This window comes from Coenobita brevimanus, chromosome 22 (genome assembly GCF_032717465.1).
Source record: "Coenobita brevimanus isolate Jiangsu-jjx chromosome 22, ASM3271746v2, whole genome shotgun sequence".
Taxonomy (NCBI): Eukaryota; Metazoa; Arthropoda; class Malacostraca; order Decapoda; family Coenobitidae; genus Coenobita; species Coenobita brevimanus.
Genome location: NC_136975.1, coordinates 35035237 through 35054280, shown reverse-complemented (window position 1 = coordinate 35054280; position 19044 = coordinate 35035237). Strand labels below are relative to the sequence as shown.

The 19044-nt window shown below is 44.2% G+C and overlaps 1 protein-coding gene across 1 annotated transcript in view; it reads right to left on the bottom strand.

Annotated features, from left to right (window-relative positions):
* Window positions 1–18460, bottom strand: part of LOC145392517 (putative methyltransferase DDB_G0268948) — a 249791-nt gene extending 231331 nt beyond the window's left edge. Inside the window, exons 1-2 of the mRNA XM_080266912.1 lie at window positions 18434–18460; window positions 17981–17995 (exon numbers count right to left, since the gene is read on the bottom strand). The gene's annotated coding sequence lies outside the window, so the exon portion shown is untranslated. The remainder of the gene's footprint in view (window positions 1–17980; window positions 17996–18433) is intronic.
* Window positions 18461–19044: the final 584 nt, after the last annotated feature.

The following is a 19044-nucleotide window of genomic DNA, read 5'->3' as shown; positions in this document are numbered from 1 at the left end:
CTTCTTCAATCAGTGCTTGACCAGGAAGCCTCCGCCATCTTTAATGTTTTGGTCAGTCAGCTGATCAGCTGATCAACTGAGTAAAACTGTGTCTCTCGAAGTCATGCTAGATATTCTTAAGCGCCACAAAAGGGATGAGGGTGTGTGCTATCGCCTTGGCTCTCCACCTAGTCCAGTAGACTGTCTCCACCATCATCAAGGGGGAGGCCATTAAGGCTGCTGCTGGGGAGGTTGAAACCTTATCCGCCTCCCGTATCACCCACCAAAGACAGCCTTCGATGGAGGAGCTGGAGCAGATGCTGCACATGTAGGTGGAGGATCACAACCGGCAGAAGGCACCCATGAGCCAGGCAATTATTTGCACCAAGGCTCTCTCGCTATGGGAGAAGATCAAGGTGAGGATGGATCTTGATGCTAGCAAGACCTTCATGGCTAGCCATGGGTGGTTTGACCGGTTCAAGAGGCGGGCTAATCTCCATCACGTAAAGATGTACGGTGAGGCGGCAAGTGATGATACGGTGGCAGTGGCAGCATTTCCTGACGAACTGAAACGCATCATTGCGGAGGGTGGCTACATTGCGAAGCAGGTGTTGAATTTTGATGAGACTAGATCTCTTTCAGAAAAGAATGTCCTCCAAGACATATATTGCAACAGAGGAAAAGTCTACGCCAGGGTTCAAGGCCTCGACGGACAGGCTTACACTGCTGCTAGAGGGGAACACCGAGCGTGACCTCAAATTGAAGCCGCTCCTTGTCTACCAATCTGAGAGCCCCAGGGCTATGATGGGGTATGTTAAAGAAAACCTTGAGGTGATTTGGAAGGCCTGGCTGACTTCTGACAGCTGTTTGTCATATTTCCACCCATACCTCTCTTATGTCCTGAAGAGGTATACCTCCAAGGAGAATTTGGCAAACAGATTTCTCATGGTGGTTGTCAATGAGCCAAGCCACCCTCCCACGATGAAGGAATGGGCAAGCAACAATGAAGTGGTGTTCCTGTCCCCCAACACCACATCATTGTTGCAACCCATGGACCAAAGGGTGATCGCTGCGTTCAAAGTGTATTACCTCCCCTGCACTATCCAGCAGCTGGTGAGGGCCTGTGACAGTGATGACAGGACAACAATGCAGCATTTCTGGAAGGGCTACAATATATGCCACGCCATAGAGAATAACACCGCAGCATGATGTGAAGTTAGCCAGCCCACCATGAATGATGTGTGGCAGAAGCTGTGGCCAGAGTACGTGCATTCCTTCACTGGCTTCCCCGTGGGCATGCAAGCTCTCCCAGTGCATCATGTGCAGCAGGACATAGCGGAATTATCGCACAAGGTGGGCTTCGATGAGGTCGACGAGGAGGACATGGAGAAGGTTCTTGAAATCCAAAGGGAGGAGCTCAGCAACAAGGAGCTCCTCAATATGGAGAATCAGCGGGTGCACCAGGAGGTACAAGAGGAGGATGTTGTCCCTGAAATGCAAGCCCTCAATATGACAATTCTGAGGGAGATGCTGACCAAGCTGGATGAGATCACTGTGCTGATGCACACACACAACCCTCTCCAAGGACGAAGCAGGGACACAGCTAATCAGCCAGAGAAGGGGATGAAGGTGTACAGAACGATGATGGAGGAAAAGAAGAGGGCGGCCAGGCAGACCATCACTGCCTCCATCAAACAGGCCCACATCATGGCAGCAAGCCATAAAGGATCTCCCCAGCCCTCGACAAGCAGAGCATCTCCCCAGCCTTCAACTTCAACTAGCAGAAAATTTCCCCAGCCTTGAACCAGCAGAGCATCTCCCCAATCTTCAACCAGCAGGCATCTCCCCTGCCATCGACCAGCAGAGAAACACCCTGGGTCTCCTCCCGCCGAGGATGTGCTTGGCTCCTAGTGCTGGACCTAACCTCCAGCCAATCCCCATCTCCTGTGTCACCTGTGTCTCTACTAAAGCACTCTGCCACTCCATTGCTGCCTTCCTCACCCCAGCCTCTGTCTCCCTCACCATGACGTGAGCCACCGCATCTGACTCCATCGTTACCTCATCAGTCATCGCAGTTGTCTCCCTCACCACCTCACCGTTCATCGCAGCTGTCTCCCTCACCACCTCCTCTGTCATCACATCGCACTCCATTGCCAACCCCAGAGACATCGCATTGTACCTCATCGCTACTGCCTAAGCCATCGCATCGCACCCCATTGCCACCGCCTGCCTTATCGCATCACACTCCATTGCAACCCCAGAGCCAGAGCATCAGTCTCCCGCTATGATCATCCCACCTCGCCAGGCCTCCCACCCCCTCCCTCTGACCATCCCCTAGAGTTGGGGTTTGAAGGCTTTGAGGAGGATGAGAGAGTGCTATGGAGCACCACGTCCCCTAGCCTCAGGGGAGATAGCAAGGATGATGACCAGGACCGGACATGGACTTACAAGAAGTGATGAGAGGTGTTTGATATTTTCTAACCTATTTCTTATGATTTTCAGGCTTTATTTGTTGGTTTCAGTGAGTTACTTACAGGTGTCAGGTTTAGGTTAGCTTCCTTTACAGCTGTTAGGCCACTTAGATTGGTTTTAAACTTGTTTTTGGGTTCATTTGGGTGGGTTTTGGGCTTGGTTTGGGGAAAACCCAAGGCTGGTAAACACTCCATGTTAAAAGTACCCCAAAATATAATACCCAGCCTAACGATGGGGTTTTACCTAATCAATTACATCGTTAAACCAGGGTATGCCTATATCGGAAAAAGTCCGAGTTAGCATGGGGAAGTCCGGATGTCGCTTTTATTGGAATTTTGCTTTTTTCAGAATGGCTTGGGCATCAATTAGTCTGTTATAGTGAGGCCTTACTGTATTTTACTTTACACACCACAACACTCATACATACAAACGTAGACTTGACCCCCCCCCCCGTCCAGAGTTCCTCACTTTCCAGTGTGTAGTCCTGGTGATCTCCAGTATGAAGGAAGAGAAAGCTTCCCTCCAGGCCCTTAAATCGAGACCTCACACCCTAAACTGGCCATTTTCTTCCCTTTGTTTATTGTCATTCACTCCACTTTCCAGGTTGTATAAGGAGTCAATAATGATAATAAACCTGTACAATAGCCATCCAGAGTTTATGTGTCTTCCTTGTGCTACCAGTGCATATTGGAAGTGTTCTTTGTGTGTTCTTCCTTGTTTAGAGGAACCCAAATGAACTACATTTATGCCAGCATAACAATAAATAACCTACAGTATTATCATCACAGACAACCCTTTAAAGCACTCTATATTTCAGAGTTGCAATGCTGCAAGTACTATGAATTTCATGCTTAATATAAATGAAAAATCTATGCAGATGTGCATTTCATGAGACTGTAAGTACTAAATGAAGGTCAGAGAAAAGACTCCTCCTAAATCAGTCACTCAACACCAAACTACATGCACAGTACACACTACACTTCCTTTTCAAAATTAGAAAAGAAAAATATGGCGACTAATAACCAGGCCTTGGAGTTCCGGGGGAGGGGGGGGGGGATAAATGCCTGTACCATCCACCCCTCTCCCGGTGACAACTCAATGAGATGCCTGAAACCACTGTCTGACTCACTTCTTCAACTCTGCAACATTCGCAGCCTTTCCTCTAACTTTCGCTCCGTTGAGCACCACCTCTCCTCCTCTAAACCTCACCTTCTCTTCCTAAGACTCAGCTGTCTGAGGCACCTGACAGCAAACTCTTTTCTGTATCCTCCTACTTTCTCTATACTCATTTCAAAGCCAAAGGTGGGTGTTGTGTATATGTACGCAATGACTTAATTTGCACTCATGTTCCTGAACTTGATTCTTCTGAATTCTCTACTCAGGCTTTGGCTTTCCTGTCGTTCTGACTAAATATATCAGCACTGTTTACTTATCCCCTAATTCTACTGACTATGAAAAATTCTTCGACTATCTTACTTCTACAATGGAACACATTCTATCCATTTCTCCTTTCTCTGAAATCTCCATTCTAGGAGATTTCAATGTTCACCACCACCTTTGGCTCTCCTCTCCTTTCACTGATCTACCTGGAGAACAAGCCTACATATGACTTAGGGCAGCTTGTACAGCACCCTACCCATATCCCTGAACGCCTTGGAGAGAGCTCCAACATACCTGGCCTCTTCCTTACAACTAATCTTTCTGCTTACACTGTTAATCTTTCCTCTTCGTTGGGCTCCTCCAATCACAACCTTATTACCTTAACCTGTCCTATCACTCCGGTACGGCCTGTGGACCCTCCAAAAGAACGTCGATTGTGGCACTTTGGAGCTGCAGACTAGGAGGCCCTCAAGCAGTACTTCTTTAATTTTCCCTGGAATGATTATTGCTTCCATGGCCAGGAGCCATCTGAGTATGCCTTGCACATTACGGGGGTTTTTCTCTCAGGCATGGAAGCATACAGTGCCTTCGCATATCCTCTGACTAATGAAAGAACACCTCGGTTTAATCACACTTGTTCTAATGCTGTCCACAAGAGGGCCTATAAAGGGTACCAGAGCCAACCCACCCCTGAATCACGTTTTTTATGTTTCTGCCCAGAATTGAGCTAAGTCTGTTCTTCACTCTCCTAAAAACAATTTTATCCCTACTATAGTAGGACTCGCCTAAGTTTGCGGCTGTGGTGTGGCCCACACCTGTGTACAGTGTTGCCACGTTTTCTATACCGTTCTCTCTCTCTCTCTCTCTCCAGTGTTGCCACGTTTTCTATACCGTTCTCTCTCTCTCTCTCTCTCTCTCTCCTGGTGGGAGATGTGAGCCACCCTGAGTACTTTTGATTCTTTTATAAGTTGTTTATAACTGTGCTTTCATTTGTTAATTTGGTTTTGTTATATTTAGTGATATTTATCCTTTTTTGTATACGGTGACAGATGACCCGTTATTGCAGTATAATGACTGATTTTCATTCATTCATTCTCTTTCCCCTTCCTCCATCTCTCTCTCAGCCTGACAGTGCCTCCACCACCACCACCCCCCGTCATGCCGACAATGCATTCAACCTTGCCCCTCTCCTGCCTGCCTCTCTCTCTCTCTCTCTCTCTTTTACTGCAAGAGACATTTTGGATATTTTCTTTTACATAATATTGTATATATTGTAAATTTGACATCATTTCCACACCACCCCTGAGATCAAGGCCACCGACTGGGTGTGGAAGTGTTGCCGCTCGCGAGTGAATAATGTTTTTTTTTTTACTTCAGTATTGGCATATGCCTACTATTTTGTCCTACATATTAGCTTATGATTATAAATGTGATTATTCCTCGTCCTTAAAATTACGGTAAAAGCCAGTAAATGTGAGCATTTTTCCCTAGCAACACCTGTACAAGCTATGCTTGGGTCTACGGAGGGGTACGTACTTTACCTTAGGCCAGACTGGGTGTGTCAGTGTTGCCACTCACAAGAATTATATGAATTATTTCTTTTACTTTGGATATTGGCATATTTCTTCTTTTTTCAGGCTCATTCTCTTATATCCATAACTGTAATATTATTACCCACCCTAAAACTACGCTAAAAAAACATTAAAAGTGACTACAATTTCTTTTAGCAACACTGTACAATATGTATGCCATGTTTCTGTGTTACTGTATATTTTATGCATAATAAGATTACTCTTGATTCATCCATCAAAATACACAAGTGTAAGTTTCTAGAGAAGGGAAAGAAGTTGTATGCGGCTTTCATGGATTTGGAAAAAGCATATGACAGGGTGGATAGACAAGGATTGTGGAAAGTGTTAAGAATATATGGAGTAGATGGGAAGTTGTTGAATGCTGTGAAGAGTATGTATGATGGTGCTAAGGCTGCAGTGCGTGTGGATGGTGAACTAAGTGAATTTTTCTCTTTGAAAGTTGGTTTGAAACAGGGATGTGTCATGTCTCCATGGTTGTTCAATCTGTACATGGATGGGGTAATAAAAGAGGTACAAGGTAGGGTAGTGGATGTTGGAGTGGCCCTGGTGAGAGAGGATAGTGTTTGGAAACTCCCTGTACTGTTGTTTGCAGATGATACTGTGTTGTTGAGTGAAGATGAAGGGGAGCTGCAAGGCTTGGTGGATGAGTTTGAGAGAGTGTGTAAGAAACGGAACCTAAAGGTGAATGTAGGGAAGAGTAAAGTGATGGTCTTTGAGAGAGGTGAAGTCAGTGAATGTATAGCGAGGTTGGATGGTGAGGAATTGGAAAATGTGAGTACGTTTAAGTATTTGGGTAGTGTGATGAGTAAGGATGGAGGTTTGGAGGGTGAAGTGCTTGAAAGGGTACAGCAGGGAAGAAAGGTTGCTGGTTCCTTGAAAGCAGTGATAAGAAACAGGGAAGTGAGCATGGAAGTAAAAAAGTTACTACATGACAGTATTGTGATACCAACTCTAACGTACGGAAGTGAAGCTTGGACGTTGTTGGAAGGACACAAGTCAAGAGTGAGAGCAGTGGAAATGAGTTATTTAAGAGGAGCTTGTGGAGTCACGTGGAGAGACAGGCTGACGAATGAGGATATAAAGGAGCGTTGTGGTGTTGATGTGGATGTGATAGGAAGCGTTGTGAGGAACACACTGAGGTGGTTTGGCCATGTGGAGAGGATGGAGGGTGAAAGACTGACGAAGAGAGTGTATGTGAGCGAGGTGGAGGGTGGAAGAGGGAGGGGGAGACCGAGGATGAGATGGAGGGATGGGGTGGAGAGGTATATGAGAGAGGGGGGTGTGAGTTGGGAGCAGGGTAGTGAAATGGCGGGGGACAGGGCGACTTGGAGGCGATTTGTTTGTGGCCACCCCAAACGGGATTGAGGCGTCTGGCGATAGATAGATAGATAGTAAGTTTTATTCATCTGAATTTATCGTATTTGTGTTGCCTTGTTCAGAAATAGCTTCCGTTTCACATCACAAGTTGGGGAAACGTGGCACCATTGTACACAGGTGCGGGCCACACCACAGCCGCAAACTTAGGTGAGTCCTACAATAAATACTCTCAACTCTCCAACTCGAATTCTTCCCTCTCCTTCTGGCACCTTGCCAAAAACCTTTCTAACAACTTTACCTCATCATCCTTCCCCCCTCTTTTCTACTCTGATGGCTCTGTAGCTATTTCTTCTACTGATAAAGCAGATCTCTTTGCTCAGACTCTCTCCTCGAATTCCACTTTAGACGATTCCCGTGCTGTTCCTCCATCACTTCCCCCCTCTGACTTCCTCAAGGCTGACATTTTCTTTAGCCGATGTACTTTCTGCCATCTCTGGCCTCAATACTAACAAGGCATATGGGCCTGATGAAGTCCCTCCTGTTGTCCTCAAGAACTGTGCTTCTGTGCTTACACCCTGCCTAGGTAAACTCTTTCACCTTTGTCTATCAACTTGTACCTTTCCTTCATGCTAGAAGTTTGCTCTCATTCAGCCAGTCCCAAAGAAGAGTGACCATTCCCAACCCTCTAACTATTGTCCAATTGCTTTAACATCCTGTGTCTCAAAAGTTTTCGAATCAATTCTTAACAGAAAACTTTTAAAGCATCTTTCCTATCACAACCTTCTTTCTAATTGTCAGTATGGGTTCCGCCAGGGACGCTCCACTGGCGATCTTCTCACCTACCCTTCAGACTCCTGGTCATCCTCCTTTCGGGACTTTGGCAAAAGCATTGCCATTGCACTTGACATCTCAAAGGCTTTCGATCGAGTCTGGCATAAATCTTTCATTTCAAAACTGCCCTCTTCGGTTTCTATCCTTCTGTCTGTGCCTTCATCTATAGCTTCCTTTCTTGTTGTTCAATAGCTGCTGTTGTAGACGGTCATCGTTCTTCTCCTAGATCTATCAAAAGTGGTGCTCCTCAGGGCTCTATATTCATCAGTGACATTCACTTGTATGCTGATGATTCCACCCTTCACCTTTCCATTCGGTTCCTGCTACATCCATCTCAGCTGTTACTTCAACAAACAAGGGATCAAGCTATGGCACACCTGTCTGACTTGGCTCGGATCTCTGACTGGGATAAAAATAATCTTGTTGTTTTTAATACATCAAAGACTCAGTTCTTACACCTTTCAACCCAATAAAATCTTCCACAGAAGTACCTACTAATGTTTAATAATATCCAGCTCAATCCTGCATCATCCTTGAACATGCTTGGGGTTTCAGTCACTTGGGACGTATCTTGGAAAGATCATATTACAGGTACATCTCTTGTAAAATCTGCTTCCAAGAGATCAGGTGTGCTAAGCCGACTCTGTACCTTCTTTACCCCTCCGCAGTTGTTGACTTTATACAGGGGTTTTATTTGCCCGTGTAGAGTACAACTCTCACGTGTGGGGAGGCTCCCCACATACAGCTCTTCTCAATAGGGTGGAGTCAATGGCTTGTCGTCTCATTAACTCTCCTCCTCTTACTGGCTCCCTTCAACCTCTGTCTCATCGCCGCACTGTTGCATCTTTCTCTCTTTTCTATGGCTACTTCAATGGTCACTGTTCCTCTGAACTGTCTGCATTCCTCTACGACAGGCGCATAGCACCCACCTAACAACAAACTCTCATCCTTTTTCTGTCCAACTCTCTAATGCAAGAGTTAACCGTTACTCCCAGTCCTTCATTTACGCAACAGGTCAACTCCGGGACTGTCTCCCTCAGTCTGTATTTCCTACTTCCTATGAGATCCAGTCTTTCAAATGCAGTGTGTCCAGGCATCTCGAAATGAAGGGATCTTGAATTTGGCTCTCTTCTGTATTATTATTTTTTTTTTTTCCTTGGAAGGAACAGTTTGCAGGCTCCTGGCCTTTGGTTCCTTCTTCCTTCCATAAAAAAATAAAACAAATAAATTTTTTTTTACAAAATTGCATGTGATTATAGGAAGAGTAAAGACTCCTCAACTAATGGTACTATAATAACTTGTGTTCCCCTTTAGTCTGATGATAAATGTTCTGTTCTATTTCTGTATATACGGTACAGTAAAAGTCCTCTCATTCGGCATCTTCAGGACCAACCAGGTGGAAACTACCGGATGACTGAGAGAACCTGCCAAAAAGTTTCTAGCAATCATGGTCAGTCACCACAATGCAATCAGTGTCTAGCATTTTTTTTTTTTTTTTTTTTTTTTTTTTTTTTTAACGTGTCTGACTCTGGGCAAAGGCTTCAGGGCCTATTTCTTGGGGGCAGTGACTTATCCCAAGGCCCAGTAGTCCTCCTACACCTCCAAATGTCACCACTTCGGCACTAACACCCACAATCCATATTTAATACATGCTAGGGCTGTCTCATACAGGACTGGTGTATTGGTATTAGCGGGGGTATAAACTGGGTTTCTGTTTCTTAAGGTTGTATATAGTGGAAGAGCTCACACCAAAATCTTCCTTTATGTTCTTCCTAGGAACACCCACCTAAATTTTTTCAATAATTTAATCATCTTGGTGATAGTCAGCACCTTCTGGGTGCATTTTTTCACAACACAAGTAGGATTTCCACTAGTGAAGGCCATAGCACAACAAGAGAATGAGGGGATGACAGTAAAATGGCACGACAAAGTTTCCAAACTTTCAAAAGGTTCCGCTCAGAAAGCCAGACACTCACGAGTCATGATGGCTGACAGCACATGCATTGTTGGCATGCAGGAATATTCAAAAGCACTAAGCTCAACTTTACAACACACTAAGCTGTAGGTAAAATGTTCATCCGTGCTAAACTGGACTTCAAAACACGCTAGATACAGAAGAAAATCTAATATTTACTGGCGTTAAATTGTTATGAAAAGCACTAAATTATTAAGAAAAGCACTAGATCTGGTGCCAACATTCTCAAATTGGCCGACTGGCTCTGCATATGTGCCAACAGAGGAAAGAACTTTTGTAATGGGACTATTTATGAAAACCGCCAAGACCGGAAATACCTTAAGACCAGATACCGAATGAAAGGACTTTTACCATAGCTAGCTACACTGCAGTGACAGTTTCGTTTTCGTTTTCGTTTTTAAAGGCTCCAATATGCTTGCATGTGTCGGCCTTGGTCACCTAATGGCGGCTCTCCACGCTGCACGATCCATTGCAGCCTCCCTGTTCAGTCCCTTAACCCTAAGGTCACACTTAATGACCTCGTCCCATGTCTTTCTCGGTCTACCCCTCATAACCCCACCCCCAATATTAACACTTCTCACCTTCCTCACCCAATTATCATCCCCCATCCTCTCCACATGTCCAAACCACCTCAATCTACCTCTCCTCATCACAACACCAATACACTCCAGTCCCATCCTACCTCTCAACTCTTCCATTGTAAACCCAGCCCCTCCAGGCCTTGGACGCAGGGACGCACTGCACATCCACCTAATCATTGTCATTTCTGTACGTCTGGAAACTATTACAAACATGTACAATACAGTACTGGTACTACACAAACACAGCAAACAAAGCCATTTATTTCACAACAAGGCAAAAGGAGTCAATACACATTATACATGGTTCAGATTTAATAACAGCTAGTCAGAGGCTTTGACATTTCTTTCATTTCTAGGGGGGTGAAATGGAAATGGGAAGAAACTATCTATCTACAGTAAAACCTCGATACAACAGACTTCAATTGATCGGAATTCACTTTTATCAGACTTGACAAGCTACCGGACTAAGTTCCTATATATCAGAAAAAGTCCGATAAAGCCAGAAGCTGTCCAGATTGCCTGACCACTTCAGCTATGTTCACCACAATAAAATAAATAAAAGACATGTTTATCAGTGTACAGTACAGTATTATTATATATATTATACCATCTGATTAAAGTAGTGAAGTTATAACACAGTACAATACCGCAGTGGTAGTCAAAACAGTTTGAAAACCGTTCATACAATCTGGACTAATGTCTGATTTATCGGAAAAAGTCCGGTTTAGCAGGGGGAAGTCCGGATGTCGCTTTTATCGGAATTTTGCATTTTTTGGAATGGCATTGGCCCCAATTAGTCCGTTATAGTGAGGTCTTACTATATTTATTGCCAGACGCCATAATCCCATAAGGGGTGGCCATTTGACTTTGAGTTATTTGTTTTACGGAGAGCGGCACTAACCCTCCACCAACCCACTTGCTGACACGTAGGGAGCATGTATGGTCTGGTTATATGGTTACCACCCAGCACTGTAAATGGTTTCTTGGCTTACAGGAAACAATTTGGCTTGTCACTCAATGTAAAGCCACCTGTGAAGGAAAGAAAAGCAATAAGAAATGACAGGAAAGATGGGAGAAATAGGAAGAGAGGAGGGCAGGCACATAGCCAAAAATATCTACAGTATGAAGCTGCCATTTTAGATACTACAAAATCTTTCCTGTTAATCAAAGTAAGAAAGCAAGAAGACAAGACAGGATTAGAAAAAATGCAGGATGTAGAGATCCTGAACCAAGCCCTAGCAATGTCCAATATCTCAACTCCACTTGAGTCTGACAACAATATCCTCCAGGCAGTTACAGAATCCTATAAAATAAGCTTCACAAAACTGGAATATCGGTAAATGGACATTTTACTTTCAGCATCAGAAAGGCCTTACCAATTCAACTCCTATTACTCCAGTTTGTTTTCTCCCTACGTGTCAACAAGTGGGTTGGCATGTCAACAACCCTGACACAGACAGAGGGCTGGTACTACAATCCCAGACAGACCACCTTTTCATACTAAACAGTCTAGACCAGTGGTTCCTAACCTATGGGTAATTACCCACAAGTGGGTAATTTGGATAATTTGAGTGGGTAATGGAAGGCTGAGAATAAAGTTATATTCAATAAGTTATATTTTTTTTCCTGAAGGTATGTAAGTAATGAGAGTACCGGTATGGTCATATATATTTTTAGTTTTCATTTGGAATTCAGTTCATTGAAAAGTTAAAGTATTTACTCATAAATACATGTAAAAACTGAGATTATATAAACAGAAATAAAACATCAAGCCTTCAGTATATTTTTTAATAACCCTTATCTATTTCTTTTATCACAGATATATACTACTGTACTTACACTTGATGATGTGGGTAACACAAACTTGAAGAAGTCAGTAAACGGGGAATGTAATGAAAAAGGTTGGGAACCACTGGTCTAGACCAACATACCCATATCCCACACCAAGCCCTATTCCTCCCATCATCTCCAGACATCACCTACTGCTCCCCAAACCTCGCCCCCACAACATCATGGAGAGTGGTCAAAACCCTAGGTTCTGATTCCCTCCCAATCATCATCACTACCAAAACCAGAATCACCCCAGCTGGCCACAAACACACATACACTAATTATAAGAGAGCCAACTAGGAGGCCTTTGTAAATGAAACAGAACAACATCTTGAAACACTAAACAGTACACTCATCACAAACATCAACACTGCTGTGCACACTTTCAATACAATTATACAAAACGCAGACAAAAGACACATCCCTAGAGGCAACAGAAAGAAACACAACCCCAACTTCACCAGAAATTCAAGGCCTCATCAGACAACAGGACACACTGCGACACTCCCCAACACCCCATACACAAGACACCGTACAACAAATACAAGAACTCAAAACTCAAATAAACAATAAAATATCAGAACAGCAAACACTAAACTGGAAAAATTACCGTACCTCCAAACACTTGACCACAAAACAAACATTAGCAAACTCTACAAACCACTAAACAGCATCACACTTTCCAACAGCAACACCACACAATCACACGCTACCATCACAACAACAGACACCATACCCTCAAACAAACAACAAGCAAACACTCTCATCAATCACTTTTCACAAGTCAGCCATCTAAACCCCCATCCCGAAGACCGACATATCCAACGTAAGAGACAGTTCCCCACAGACCCAGACTACTCACCTTTCACTTACAACCAGACGAAGCACATCATTAACAACCTCAAGCACTCATCTGCCTGTGGACCAGACAACATAAGCAACATTCACCTTAAACACCTAGGACCACAAGGCATACAAGCACTCACCAACATATCAAACTACAGCTACTCACACAACATAATACCCAACATCTGGAAGCATGGCAATATCATCACTACCCCTAAACCCAACAAAGACCCCACGTTACCCTCCTCACACCGCCCCATCACACTCCTCTGCACCCCCTCTAAAGTCACTGAATGACTGGTACTACAACTAGTCACACCTCACTTTCCCCTAGCCCAGTCACAACATGGCTTTAGGCCACTACACTCCACAAACACCCTTCTTACAGACCTTGCCTCAGAGAGTTTTCGATGGCATGAATTCAGCTAGGCCACCACACAGAACAATCCTAATCACACTAGACATTAGCAAAGCTTTTGATGCCATCCCCTGCCACAACCTCACAAACAGAATACTCAACACAAACATGCACAATAACACAAAAAGATGGCTGGCAAACTACTTGACAGGCAGATGTGCACATGTAACATTTGCCGGTCAGTCTTCTAACATCAGAAACTTCACAACAACAAGGCAAGGATCTGTTTTGTCCCCTACACTCTTTAACCTATACATGCACGACGTACCCACACCCCACTCACCACAGATACACATAGCTTCTTATGCAGATGATATAACACTTACATGTACGCACCGAAACGCAAACACAGCTGCACTCATCATTCAACCTTACCTTAACACACTACACGAATGGTTCACCACAAACAGGCTCAAAATATCCCCAGCCAAATCTACAGTGACTCTTCTCACAAACTGGACAGCAGAACAGTCACATCCCACACCTCACCATAAACAACACTCCCCTACCACACACACACACACACCCAAAATCCTTGGTGTAACATACAATACATCAATGTCATTTAAACAACACATCACAAACATTAAAAATAAAATAACACCAAGACTCAATGCCTTGAGGTCACTTGCCCATACAACATTCGGACACAACAAAGAAACCACCACCACAGTATACAAACAATACATACGTTCAGTGATGAATTATGCAAGCCCTCCCTGGGCTTCTAACCTCACCAAAACACACTACAACACTCTACAGACTATACAGAACAAGGCCCTAAAAATAATCACAGGCTGCACAGCTACTACACCCACAGACCACCTGCATCAAGAAACCAAAGTCCTCAAAGTTAAGGATCACCCAGACATGAGAGGCACCCAGTTTCTTGCTGCAGCCTCCACAAATCCACAACATCCACTACAGTACATGGCAGCACATCCACCCACACCAAGGAGCAAAAAAACAACACCCAGCACACGATACCATACACAAATACTGTCATCTCTCCCCCCTCGCCCACCTCAGACCAGCTTCTAGAAGCATATACACACTCAGATCACTCGCCGCTCCATCCTATCTTCCTCACGAGGACAGGGTCCACCTGGCCAGGCTGAGATGAGGGCACCATCCAGCCCTCTTAAGCTACCAGAAGAGGCTGGATGACTCCGTCACTGATGCCTGTCCAGGATGCAACACATCACCCCATACTATTAAGCACATTATGGAAGACTGCATTGCACACAATCACTTACGCCAACAACACAACATACAGTCTTTGAGAGCTCTGTAGGAAAGCCCAGTCTCGACCATGGCCTTCCTAAGGGACTCGGGGCTGTTCGGCCAGACTGCCTAGGGAACTACTATTACTACTACTACTACTACAAGTGGTTTGGTAGAGGTTTAGTACCCCTTCCCTTAAAACAAATAACTCAAAGTCAAATGGCCAACCTTTACAGGATTATGGCATCTGGCAATAGATAGATAGATTGTTTTCTGTATTTTTCTGACATTTTGATCATGGTAAACAATTGTTTTATGTTGACTTCTCGGACAAGGACTGACCAAACGATGACGACCCAGGACTGGACAAAGGACTTCGTAATGGGTACATGGAATGTAAGAGGAGCGAATGATGAGGTGAAAGAGAGAGAGAGTGTCCAGGTGCTTGAGGGTGCGAAAGTGGATGTATGTGGAATAACTGAAACAAAATGGAGAGGAGAAAGTGTGAGAGAATGGGAGTATGGATGGGGTATATGTGCAGCAGTAGGTAAGAATGAGAGGGCAAAGGAAGGAGTATGTATAGTTGTGAGTAAAAGATGGAAGAAGAGCATAAGACAGTATGGATCAGTTGGGTCAAGGATTGTGTGGGTAAAGTTGAAAGTTCGAATACAAATGTGGGCGATTGTGTGTGTGTGTATGCGCCAACGCAAGATCGTGCTAGAAAAGTGAGAGAAGAGTTCTGGACAAATGTAGAAGTGTGCATGGAAAAGTTTGGAAGGAATGAGAGAGTGTTTTTGATCAGTGATATGAATGGTAAAGTTGGGAATGTGAAGGTGGATGGAATAGTTGGTGAGTGGGGTGTGCCTGCTGAGATAGATGAGAATGGGAGTGCGTTAGTGGACATTTGTGCTGGGAGGGGGTTGGTGATAGCCAATACCCTCTTCAGCCATAAAATGATCCACAGGTATACATGGCGAGTGATGAGAAGGGTGGGTGGTGAACTGAATGAAAGGAAGGCAATGATTGATTATGTGTGTGTGGATGAAAGGATGTGAAGATGTGTAATGGATGCAAGAGCTTATAGAGGTTGGGGGAGTGGACTTTCTGACCACTATTTGGTGGTGGCCAGAATTAGGATTCAAGTAAGATGGAGGAATAGAAGAAGGGAAAGACATGAGGAAGGAGTAGTTGCAAGGAGAGTGGAAAGGTTACAAGAGGATGAGAAAAAGGCAGAGTATAAGAGAGAGGTGGAGGAAGGATTGGGCAAATATGAATTGGAGCAGACGGGAGACGTGGAAGGTGTGTGTAGGATATTTACAGAAGAAATACAGTATGTGCAGCATGTGATGTGGTGTGTGGAAGGGAGAGAAGACGGAGGGGGGTGCAAGGAACAGCGTGGTGGACTGAAGAGGTGAGACAGGCTGTGGCACAAAAGAAGAAAGCATACAATGAATGGATGAGAAATAGGGGCGTGGAAGAAACTGAGAGGCGGAAGACGGTTATATGCAGAAAGAAAGAGAGAGGTGAAAAGATTAGTAAGAGAGAGTAAGAAAAGAGTGGATGAGGAATTTGGAAGGAATTTGAGTGTAAAGTGGAGGGACTGTAAGAAAATGTTCTGGAAAGAGGTGAAAAGAGTAAGACAGGGTGGAAGTGAAGTTAGCAGGGGAGTGAAAGATAAAAATGGTAGATTACTAGTGGAGAAGGGAGAAAAAGTGAGCAGATGGAGAGAACACTTTGAGGAATTGTTGAATATAGAGGATGGAAGTAATGCGAGTATAAATGGCTGGGGAATGGCTGGGAGAAGGAGGGAGGTGAGAAGACAGGAGGAAATCAGTAGGATAGAAGCTGTGGAGCAATGAAGAAAGTTAAATCGGGGAAAGCCCCAGGAATTGGTGGAGTGTGTGGTGAAATGCTGAAGCATGGGGGAGAGATAGTAGTAGAATGGATGTGGAAGATGTGCAGATTGGCCTGGGAGGAAGGTAGAGTCCCGGAGGATTGGAAGTCAGGTATAATTATTCCCTTGTACAAAGGAAAAGGGGAAAAAGAAGTGTGTGGTAATCATAGGGGCATTTGTCTTCTTAGTATAATAGGAAAAGTGTATGGTAGGATACTTACTGACAGAGTTAGAGAAAGAACAGAGAAATTAGTTGGAGAAGAACAGGGAGGCTTTAGGAAGGGAAAAGGTTGTGTAGATCAGATATTCATTCTTAGACCTTTAGTGGAAAAGTTTCTAGAGAAGGGAAAGAAGTTGTATGCAGTTTTCATGGATTTGGAGAAAGCATATGACAGGGTGGATAGACAAGGATTGTGGAAAGTGTTAAGAATATATGGAGTAGATGGGAAGTTGTTGAATGCTGTGAAGAGTATGTATGATGGTGCGAAGGCTGCAGTGCGTGTGGATGGTGAACCAAGTGAATTTTTCTCTTTGAAAGTTGGGTTGAAACAGGGATGTGTCATGTCTCCATGGTTGTTCAATCTGTACATGGATGGGGTAATAAAAGAGGTACAAGGTAGGGTAGTGGATGTTGGAGTGGCCCTGGTGAGAGAGGATAGTGTTTGGAAACTCCCTATACTGTTGCTTGTAGATGATACTGCGCTGTTGAGTGAAGACGAAGAGGAGCTGCAAGGCTTGGTGGATGAGTTTGGGAGAGTGTGTAAGAAACGGAATCTAAAGGTGAATGTAGGGAAGAGTAGAGTGATGGTCTTCGAGAGAGGTGAAGTCAGTGAATGTACAGCGAGGTTGGATGGTGAGGAATTGGAAAATGTGAGTACGTTTAAGTACTTGGGTAGTGTGATGAGCAAGGATGGAGGTTTGGAGGGTGAAGTGCTTGAAAGGGTACAGCAGGGAAGAAAGGCTGCTGGTTCTTTGAAAGCAGTGATAAGAAACAGGGAAGTGAGCATGGAAGTGAAAAAGTTACTACATGACAGTATTGTGATTCCAACTCTAACATATGGAAGTGAAGCTTGGACGTTGTTGGAAGGCCACAAGTCAAGAAAGAGAGCAGTGGAAATGAGTTATTTAAGAGGAGCCTGTGGAGTCACATGGAGGGACAGGCTGACGAATGAGGACATAAAGGAGCGTTGTGGTGTGGATGTGGATGTGATAGGAAGCGTTATGAGGAACACAATGAGGTGGTCTGGCCATGCGGAGAGGATGGAGGGTGAAAGACTGACGAAGGGAGTGTATGTGAGTGAGGTGGAGGGGGGAAGAGGGAGGGGGAGGCCGAGGATGAGATGGAGGGATGAGGTGGAGAGGTATATGAGAGAGGGGAGTGTGAGTTGGGAGCAGGGCAGTGAAATGGCGGAGGACAGGGCAACTTGGAGGCGATTTGTTTATGGCCACCCCAAACGGGATTGAGGCGTCTGGCAATAGATAGATAGATAGATGTTCCTTATGCTTTGCTGACATTTGTATTGTAATGGCAAACTTGCTCAAACTTACTTGAACCTTGGTTGTTAGGTTAAATCGCTAGGTTATGTTGTTAAATTGCTAGGTTAGGCAGGTTAAATTGTAAGATTGGGTAGAGGTACTTACAGGAAACTGGGGCTTCTGTTGGTTTAAGTGTCCACTATTACACTTAGAGTCAGCTCAGAAGAAAAAAAAAACATGGTAAAAAAAAAATATGGAAATTTTGCAAGACACTAACACCCTAAAAATAACCAGAAAAAAAAAAAAATGAAGACAATCTTAAAGAATACCGGTAACTGAATTGGTATAGTGTTTCGGCCGCTTAATGTAAAGAGTATGTTTATCGAAATATGAAGAACTTCATTCTGCTGACTTCAAGCATGACATGATGGTATACGTTAGATGTATGAGAAAGGTAATGGGATAATTTTATACCAAACGGGCGCGGCGCGGCGATTGTACCTACAAACGCACGATCTCTATACTCTATGTAAGAAATTTGGGTATCCATATGCGACACGCACAGTTAACTACTGAATTCTGATTACAACAAGTGACTGGGGAAAAAACAAAGTATACCTGTTTTAAAGTATTTAGAGAGGCCTTCTGATCACCCGCAACAGCGGTTTCCGACCCTCTCTCCAACTGGCCTTTAGCAAAGACCACCGCTCCGACTAAACGCACTTATCAATCATACTCAGATGTACGCAAAAGAAAACACTAATAACCGAACTTACGTCGGACCAGCTTTCGAATTTAAAGACGTGCGTTAGGAACGAGATATGTGATCTGCCACTGATAACGTCGGGGGCAAGGGTCTGGAAACATTAACGTACTATCTCATTTCTAGGTCACACATTTTCTTAGTCCAAACACCAGTTATTCACTGTGACTCATACTCTTTCCTTACTTTTTCAATGTGAAAAGTTTACGTTCATATAGCTATATACAAAAGTAATATAAAAGCCGTTTGAACGCAGAATATTAGTACAGATCAACTTAAGAAAAAAGCAGTGAGTATGGAAGTACAAGTCACTGCATGACAGAATTGTGATACCAACTCTAACGAATGGAAGTGAACCTTGGCCCTACATTGAGGTGGTTTGGCCATATGGCGAGCGAGAGTGCATGCGAGTGAGGGAAGGAAGTCGAGGATGAGATGGAGGTATAAAGTGGAAAGGTATATGAGA